At 37.7% G+C, this 10,260-nt stretch overlaps 1 pseudogene; it reads right to left on the bottom strand.

Annotated features, from left to right (window-relative positions):
• Positions 1-452: 452 nt before the first annotated feature.
• LOC143635985 (disease resistance protein Roq1-like) lies at positions 453-4,141 on the bottom strand (annotated as a pseudogene).
• Between the last annotated feature and the right edge of the window lie 6,119 nt (positions 4,142-10,260).

Here is a 10,260-nt window from a genome sequence, read left to right as displayed (position 1 = left end):
TGCTTCAAACCGGCCCGGGTTCTAACCGGTTTAGACAAAAAATGGTTTTGACTGCTTTGACTGAAAAATGGTTCGGTTTAACCCGAAACCGGTTTAGATTAAAAAACTGGTTTGTACACCTCTACTAGTCATAATCTTAAAAGTTTCATATACATATAAAATAATTCAATAACATAGCTTATATATACTGTTAAACATGCATTGACACAATACTAGGTTTATATACTACTTAACAAATATTTTGTGCTTTTAATCATTGATTAGAGAAGGGTTTTGTGGCTAAAATGTACCTGGCCAACTATTTTGGACTTGTGTTTGTGAGAATGCTCTAAAGTTCAACTCGACATCTGGAGAAAAGGAAAAAAGACGAAAAGTTAATACATTATTTATTATATACATCCATTTGTGGATGAAGTAGTTGTAGAATATTACAAGGATAGTATGTGAAAATTTTATAAATAGAAACGACATATACCGTTATAAATGTATCTGTATGCATCTTCCTCACTTTCATGCCTAAAAAATCCATAGTTATGTAAGTACTCTTTTGTTACTCCACTGTTATCTAAGAATTTCTGTGTTAATATTTGAAAAGGGGAAAGATCTCCACCAATGATGTGATTCCATGACTTGTAATAACCCAACACATCTTCTTCCTCCTCTTCACTCTTTCCTTCATCATACACAAAACTAAACCCGCACTGTGTACTTGACTTGTAATCCCCCCTCTTATCTACATTAATAGTAATCTGTTCGCCGACTTTCATCTCATTTGGCCCAACCATCCAATGGCTTAAGAAACTTAAACATTCTCCACCTAACTTCACTTCGTCAATATAATGACAATAAAGCCAAGTGCGGTCTGTTGCAGTATTACTAATTTGGATCACCGGTAACAAAACATATTTGTCTGCCCAAAATTGAAATGACTCCACATAGCAGAAATTTAAACCTCGGAGCTTCTTAGAAGATGATGGGATGGTAAATGATATTGATGGCCCCTCGCTTCTACATTCAATCCAATTCGGCATCTCACCCCCCAAATAAAGCGTGCTGAATATTCCAAATTCATAATACATCTGCCAAAGTAGATACAAGATTAATCATCTTAAATTCATAATACACAGACATGAATACACACACACATGTGTGTGTGTGTGCATACATATGTTTGCGTGTGTATTCACACAACCAGAAACAAGTAATTAGAGGAAACCTGGGGTTGACATTCAGTTAGTTCTCCTCCAACGTTAATTATCATGCACTTTTCTTCGGTAAAGTCTAAATTTGTCCAGCCCAAACAATGTAGTACCTTTTCGTCAACACCTCCCATAACCTCCACTTTCGCCACACCATCAATTTCAAATGAACAAGGTGGTAATGATTGCCAAAATCTTAATCTGAGTGGGGACATTTCTGGATCAAATTTAATTCTCCTTAGCGAAGTCTTTCTATAAACAGTATCCATCGATAGTTCTCTTAGCGTTTTTGGAGGATGCTCGATTGATATAACCTTTTCACAGTCATCCATGGTAAGTATCTCAAGCCTAGGAAGGCTTCTCACACAATTGGGCATTGAAACAATTAAATTTCCATCTAAACATAATTCCTTTAACATAGATAGGCTACTGAAGTCCATGGGAAAAGATTCATTTGACAGATTATATGCAAGTGACAAAATTCTTAATGAGCTTGGCAAAGGAAACACATTGAGCCTCAAATATCTTGATATAGTATCGGTTTCAAATTCACAAGAACTAGAACCATCTAGCAATAGTGTTTTAACCTTCTTTAACTTGCCTATGGATATTGGAATCTTTTTAAGCTTATAGCAATAACTCAGATCAATGTGAACAAGTTCAACACAATGCTCAACTGATTTGCACACATCAATCAAGCTTATGCACTTTCTAACTATTAACAACTCAAGTGCAGGGAGTTCCAAAAACCCGCCAACAGTATGAAGATGTTCACAGAAGCTTAAATCAAGAATCTTCAGTGATCCAAGAAATCTTCTGTCTTCTGACATGTCAAAAGATTCAATATTGCTATAGGACATGTCAAGAGCTACCAGATTCTCCATTGGCAAGTCTAAAGGTATAGACTTTAAAGGAGACCCATGCATACACAACCATCTTAATTCTTCTGGAAAATCCTCATACGATCCATTCATTTGCACATAATTGAGTTGTAGTAGCATTAGATTATCCATCTTACTTAATGACTCTGTTTTCACCTCAAATGATCGACGCGACTTCTTTTTGTCAAGCATTCTCATGTCAAGAGCGAGGCCTAGAATATTTTCCGTACCCTGCAAGAAAGGAAATGCAAACAAAAATATATATATATAAGTTATATACACACATACAGGCAGTATAAATACTTATATAGGAAACATAAATTCCAAAATATACATGGTCTCTTACTTTTTCTTGCTTCAACACTTTGAACGACTCCTCATGACACCATAATCGACTACGCTTCCATAGTTTCTTAGGAGATTCTTGACGCACTAAATCTCTTCCCATATCTTGAATCAATGAATGCATCATCAACTGTTCGTTATCTCCATCGATACTAAGAAGGCATTTTTCAATGAGATTCGTGATTCCATATCTTGACTTTAATATTACTTCAGTAAAATCTCTCTCTTTCCCAACAAAGAAACATGCAATATGCTTAAACAATTCCATTTCATTTGATGGCAAAGAGTTAAAGGTCATCTGAAAAACCTTTTTTATACTGGAATGGGGTTCTTTCTTTAACTCTATTATGCACTCTTCCCAATATTCTACATCTCGCTTGTGCAATAACTTGCCCAAAACTTCAAGCGCCGATGGATGTCCTTCACAATACTTCAGAACCTTTTCGGAAACCTCTTCATAACCTTCTTTGGGTATATGGCTCTTGAAGGCATGAATTCATAAAAGCTCTAGTGAATTACCTTCATCTAAACCACTAAGTAAAACATTTATGTGTTTGGGATGAAGTTGTGACTTGAATAATGCACACCTTTCTGTTAAAGATGCATCCTTGGTTGTAATTAAAATTTTGCTTCCCGGATGTGAGCCTTTGTAATCAAGTAAAGCATCTAACTGGTCAAGATTACCAATATCATCAAGCACGATTAAAACCTTTTTAGAGACTTCATTAACTTTTGAAATGACTCCATGAAGTTGCTTTTGTAAATCAAGCAATCCATCAAACTGCTCATTGCATTTGGTATTGATACCTTCAATAAAGATGCTTTTGTAGAATTTTTTATAGTGGATATGGAAGACATGTTTGGCCAGTGATGTCTTCCCAATCCCACCCATTCCTACGACTGTGAGAATGTCAGCAGTATGACATGTTCCATCGGTCAACCATGAACTAATGCATTCAATGTAATCTTCTGTCCCGACCAGAAGAGGCAGGGTATTAGTCAAGAGCAGACCTAATCTACAATGAACTCTGGTAACGACTTCTTTAATAAACTCAGTCTCTTTCCTGTAAATTAAATTTAAGGAAAAATATGAAACTTCATTTTGAAAAATTAACAAAACGATCAAAATTAGTTGTGTAATAAAGTTCCAAAAAAATTGGGGGAATTTACATTTACCTGCCCTTTGAATCCTTTCCTTTTAAATTGGCAACTTCTGTGAGTGCCTTCTTCCATAACTCCATCCTTTGAGCCAACTCACTTCTTTTCTCCGCATTTGTTTCATCCTCCACTCTCTTTTTATGATTCCCCGTTGCTACCCCGAAGCTCTTTTGTTGCTTCCTGACATCAGTGGGCTCGACATCATAGAAGATCGGGATAACGATTTGGTTAAACTTCCTCTTCTGCTCAAGGATTAATACCAATTCATCTAGGCACCATGTGGAAGATGCATAGTTCTTGGACAAGACAATAACAGAAGCCCTTGATGATTTAATCGCACTCTCCAATTCTGGTTTCAACTCTTCTCCGGTTTCAATTTCTTCATCATCCAAAAACGTGGTGATACCCGCATCCAGAAGGGCGTTGTAGAGGTGATCGGTGAAACCATTACGAGTGTCGGCGCCTCTAAAACTTAAGAAAACTTCATATCTGTGATTAGGACCGTGATTTGGTGAAGAAGATGAGGATCCAAGTTCAGTGAGAATAACCATTGGAAGCTATGAGTGATTCAGTGATTTATGTGAGGAGATAAAGAAGGTGAGGATCCTCTAATCGATACAAAATGTAAAGATTTACATTTTGTAACACAACTTTTGGTAGTGGGTTGTTTCCTTTATATATAAAAACACTACTTTTGATGTTGGAGTGGTTGTGGAATTTGCATAATTGCGAAGGCGGTGCTTCATAGCGCGAATAGATTTTTTAATATGCTCCACTCGGATGGGTCGTTGGCTTTGCTTACAGTAGATTTTTCTAATGCCTTCAACCTGGTGGATAGGACCACACTCCTGCAGGAAGTTCGTGCCAGATGTCCATCTATTTTCCTATGGGTTAATTTTCTTTACGGGCAACCGGCTAGGCTATATGTAGGGAACGATTGTATCCCGTCAACTACTGGGGTTCAACAAGGCGATCCTTTAGGACCCCTTCTCTTTGCATTAGCTTTACACCCCCTCATTCATCAAGTACGAGATGGTTGCAAGTTACTTTTCTATGCATGGTACTTAGATGATGGCACGATTATAGGAGACGCTACTGAAGTGGCTAAAGCCTTGGATATAATTAGATCTAAGGGGCCAAGTTTGGGGCTTGAGCTTAATATTAAAAAGACGGAAGTATACTGGCTGTCGTGCAATGGGGTAAAGGAAAAAGTAGGTTTATTTCCTATCGGGATTGGGAGACCGGAGCTAGGGGTAAAACTCCTTGGAGGTGCGGTTAGCCGGGATGCTGGGTTTATCAGTAGTTTGGCCATTACCAGAGCTTCAAGAGCCGTGGAACTAATGAGATGTCTTACTCATTTGCGTGACCCTCAATGTGAGCTTCTCTTGCTTCGCTCATGTATGGGGGTGGCTAAATTGTTGTTCGGACTCCGAACATGTCAGCCTATGTTTGTTAAGGAAGCTGTCTCTGTTTTTGACAAAGGGCTTCGAGCGGCGATTTGAGGATATTGTGGTGTGTGGGGGTCCGTTTTTTGGGGATTTTCAATGGAGACTAGCCTTTCTCCCTATCCATTTCGGTGGTTTAGGGTTATATTCAGCTGAGGATGTTTCCACCTATGCTTTCGTCGCCTCGAGAGCACAATCTTGGAAGTTACAGGACCACATTTTGCGTGATTGTGGTGGTGATGGGTTAGATACCGATTTTGGGTGTGCGATGGATTATTTGCACAACTCTATTCCCGATTTTGATCTTGGCGGGTTCGCTAAGAAGGACCCCCCCCCTAAAGCCCAAAATGCTTTGGCGAGTGCCCTTTATAGTAAAACCGTCCAAAGTTTGGGAGAAAAGTTTGGCATGTCCTCTCGTCAAAGAGCGGTATTAGAATGTCTTCAGGCTACTCATGCTCAAGACTTTTTGACTGTCACCCCAATCGAAGGGTTAGGCCAACACATGTCAGCAGTGGAGTACCGAGCCATTCTTAAATATCGTTTAATGATCCCCCTGTTCCCAGTTGATGAACCATGCCCGGTCTGCCGTAAGGTTTGTTTAGATAATTTTGGTGAACACGCGGTTCATTGCAAAGAACTCCCCGGGTTTAAATATAGACATAATTTGGTCAGGGATGTCCTTTGTGATGTGTTAAAACGGGCGGGAATCTCGGTCGCATCCGCGTGAAGGAAGGTCTACTCTCCGACCAGCGGACATTCTTGTGTTTGGGTGGGCGGGGGGAAAGCATGCTTGTGTGGACCTTACTGGGGTGTCCCCTCTTGTCGGGCTTAGGGACACCGGGTTTGTTGCTAGGCATGCCGTGCTAAAGGCAGAAGCAGGAAAAATTGCTAAGCACGAGAAGGCGTGTGTGGAGAATCAACACGCCTTCATTCATTTTGCTTTTGACACATTTAGGTCTCTTGCCCCCGATGCTGCTACGTTTCTAAAAAGAGTTCAGCGGGTCGTGCACAGTAACTCATCGACGCCAAAGAACGATAACTTTATTTTTAGTAGGATCGATTTTGCTATTCAAAAGGGGGTGGCGGCGCAGCTTGTTGCCCGCTTACCTGTCTCTCTATTGTAATTGGATCCTTTTATGTTAGATTGTTATCTCTTTCAACTTAAAATAATAATAATAATAATAATAATAATAATTGCATTAAAGTTTCAAGGTCTCCCATATTCGAATTTAATAATAAATGCAGAATATATAATTCTTTTCCTCAAATTACCACATTTAAAATTGTTTTGTAGTGGTTAATTTCTTTTTAACTTTAGTTTTTACAAATCATCTTCTTCACTTTGTGGCATCCCTTCTTTCATCTTCTTCACAGACATCACAAAGTTTCCCACAATGACACCGTTGTAAAATTAAAACTGTATAATCTTAGATCATATTAATATTTTGTGAAAGCTGTTTTTGAAGTTTGTTCCAGAAGCGTATAGAAGGAAAAACTTGGAGGGCTATTAGTAACAATTTGATAGTTGTTTGCTAACATGTCAGGTGTTTCGTTATAAAGGGAATTAGGACTCATAACTTGTATAGATAGATTCAATTCAGTTTCATTTCTTTTCTGTTTGCTCTGTAATCTTGTATAGAGTTTCGTTTCTGTTACGTTAATAAGAACCCTAAATCAATTCTGGATTTCGTGTTCGTTTTGAGAGAATTCTGTTAGATTGGTTTGTTCATCTTTTAGAGAATACGTTTCACAAATTCCGCAATTTCGTTTAACAATTTCTAATTTGCATCCTTTGGTTGTTAGCTCAAATCATGACAAAAACTCTTATATATCTAAATTCTAACTAACTTAAACACACACAAAAGGTATATCCACATCATGTCTACTTTAGGATGTCACTGAGGCCTCATTAACACAATCATCTCAACATAGTAAATTGTTCTACAAGTCAGACAGAAATGTACCTCGGTATTTCAAAACAGTTTTAAAAATACTTCTTTATCATACATATAGATATCACTCTAAGTGGAACTAATTATTAATTACTATAACAGTCTGAATAACTAATTACTTTATGCCTTCATATAACTAATTACTTACACTATAACAGTCCATAGGTATCAAGAATCATATAACTTGAAATAAAGCAAATAGGTAGAATTATAAACACAAACATGTAAACGTTTGTCTGAATCTCTCTTGAGCATCACAAATACTAAAAGAACAATCTTGTCTTGAACAAATCTCCCTCTGCTGAAGCTTCAGTTACCACTATTCAAATAACGATCGGCACCACCGTGTGGTCCACTGAACCCTTGAACAGTACACACAGATTCACCGTTTTATCTAAAGCAGGGAATACCTTCTACTACAACAAAATTAGATATAAACTACACTAACAAAACATAACAATACATTATTTATGAGTAGTCTATGTTACTCGGGTTATGTACACAATAGTATTTGAGGTATGAGGGAGTTGTGCAGCAATGTTCTTTGGGCCGGGTCGAACTATTTTCAATGCTTTATTGCAAGACAGCATTTCTTGACTTGAAGACATGACCCTGTGATCACAAAGCCGAATTTTAATTTGTTTGCTTCTAGTCTTAGAGGTGGCATTTTCAGCTCATTAACTTAAGAATGGGTTGATAATTTGGTTGTGCATTAACTCTAATGAGACAAACTTAACCGAGTGCGAACGAACAAACTTAATTGAACTTTTACAAATACATAATCAAAATCATATGAACGTGAACAAATAAGCGAGATACATGTTTGTGTTTATTCGTTTAGTTAAACAAAATTTTGGTGTTGAACGGTTCTAATGAACACATATTGTGTGCTTTTCATCATTCGGTAAGAGAAGGGCCTTGTTGTTGAAATGTACCTGCCCAGCTATTTCAGACTTTTTTTTTGGTGAGAATGCTTTAAAGTTCACTCGGGCTCCTGGTAAAAAGAAAAAAAGACGACATTTATACACTAATTAATTATTGTTCACATCCACTTGGGGATGAAGTGTTGTGGCATGCTACAACTGACTGTGGGTGTAAATTTTATTAATGGAAACAACATTTACCTTTAGACCATCCATTTCTTCTAATCCCAAAAAATTTGTTGTTACCCATGATGTATACTCCTGTTCGTATAAGTTGAAAAGACAGATTGCCACCAATGATCTCATTCCACGAACTTGTAATAACTCAACGCATCTTCTTCCTCCTCAATCTTTCCATCATCATACACAAAACCAATCCCACACTCCCTTGTACTTGGGTAAGCATAACCGTCAAGCACAATCCCAATATTAATCTGGTCACCACCTTTCATCTCATTCGGCCCAAACATCCAATGGCTTAAAAAACTTAAACATTCTCCATCTAACTTCACTTTGTAGATATAATGACTATAATTCCAGGTGTGGTTTTTTGTAATATTAAAAATGCTGATCTTCGGCATCTTAACATATTCCTCTGCACCAAACTCACTTGTCCCACAATACAGCAGAAATTCAATCCTCGTAGCTTGTTAGGAGACGATGGGATCGTAAATGATATTGATGGGCCCTCACTTCTACATTCAATCCAATTCGGCATCTCATATCCCCAATAAAACGTGCTGAATATTCCAAACTCATAATACATCTGCAAAATAAATACAAAATAAGTAATCACCTTAAAATTTATAACACATGCACACGTAAATGTATATGTGCGCGTGTTCACCCAAACAGAGGCAAGTTATTAGAGAAAACCTGGGGTTGACATTCAGTTGAGTTTCCTGAAAATGTGCAAACTCTGAAGAGCTTGTCCTTAATAAAGTCCAAATTTGTCCAGCCCAAACTATGTAATACCTTTTCCTTGACCCTAGCTTCGACTTTCACCATGCCATCAATTTCAAATGAAGGTGGACATAGTCCCCAGTTTATTATTAAACTGAGCGGAGACATTTCTGGATCAAATTTAATTTTCCTTAGCGAATCAGTCTCAATTGATAGTTCTCTTAGCGTACTTTGAGGACGCTCAACCGATATAATCATTTCACAGTCATTCATGGAAAGTATCACGAGCCTAGGAAGGCTTCTTACACAATCAGGCATTGAAACAATTGGATTGCCATCTAAACATAATTCCTCTAACATGGATAGGCTACTGAAGTCCTCGGGAAAGGATTCATTACACAAATTATTATCTGCAAGTTACAAAATTCTCAATAAGCTCGGTAAAAAAACCGCATGATGCCTGGTTAACCTTCCGCCACTTTTAACGTTATTTTCACGAGATTAGTAAAATAACGTCAAAATTAGTGCACTTTTACTTTTGCCCACCCGAGGGTTCACACATATATACATTATATGCGCGCACCGCAAGCAGGGCGTAAAAGGATGACAAGTGAAACTAACAAATACCTGAGATGGGTCCCAAAGTTTTGTTTTTGGCGTTGTTGGATGAACACCATCATCCCATTTCAACCATGATAGTTTAATCCCCTCCATTTCCACAGGAACAGAGATAATATTAGAATTTTTATTATTACCATTTTGGGATGGTAATGCACCATGTACTTGTTTAGCTATAGTCCCAACTAAACTTGAGCTTGTGTCACTTCTTTCTCCATCAAACGAAGAAAAGTCTGTATCTTCAACATTTGATATAAAATCTTCAAAGTATTTTTCTGCTTCGTCGTTCAAACGTCTAGACACTCGGTTCCTATCATTGCTCCTCTACAAGATCAATGTGGATGAGTTCAACACAATGCTCAACTGATTCGCACACCTCGATCAAGCTTATGCACTCGGGTTATGTACACAATAGTATTTGAGGTATGAGGGAGTTGTGCAGCAATGTTCTTTGGGCCGGGTCGAACTATTTTCAATGCTTTATTGCAAGACAGCATTTCTTGACTTGAAGACATGACCCTGTGATCACAAAGCCGAATTTTAATTTGTTTGCTTCTAGTCTTAGAGGTGGCATTTTCAGCTCATTAACTTAAGAATGGGTTGATAATTTGGTTGTGCATTAACTCTAATGAGACAAACTTAACCGAGTGCGAACGAACAAACTTAATTGAACTTTTACAAATACATAATCAAAATCATATGAACGTGAACAAATAAGCGAGATACATGTTTGTGTTTATTCGTTTAGTTAAACAAAATTTTGGTGTTGAACGGTTCTAATGAACACATATTGTGTGCTTTTCATCATTCGGTAAGAGAAGGGCCTTGTTGTTGAA

This window comes from Bidens hawaiensis, unplaced genomic scaffold (genome assembly GCF_021521415.1).
Source record: "Bidens hawaiensis isolate Kalapana, Puna unplaced genomic scaffold, B.hawaiensis_p1.1 tig00007743_1, whole genome shotgun sequence".
NCBI classification, from domain to species: domain Eukaryota; kingdom Viridiplantae; phylum Streptophyta; class Magnoliopsida; order Asterales; family Asteraceae; genus Bidens; species Bidens hawaiensis.
Note: the sequence above shows the minus strand (reverse complement) of the source record. Positions and strands in the feature narration are given on the sequence as shown.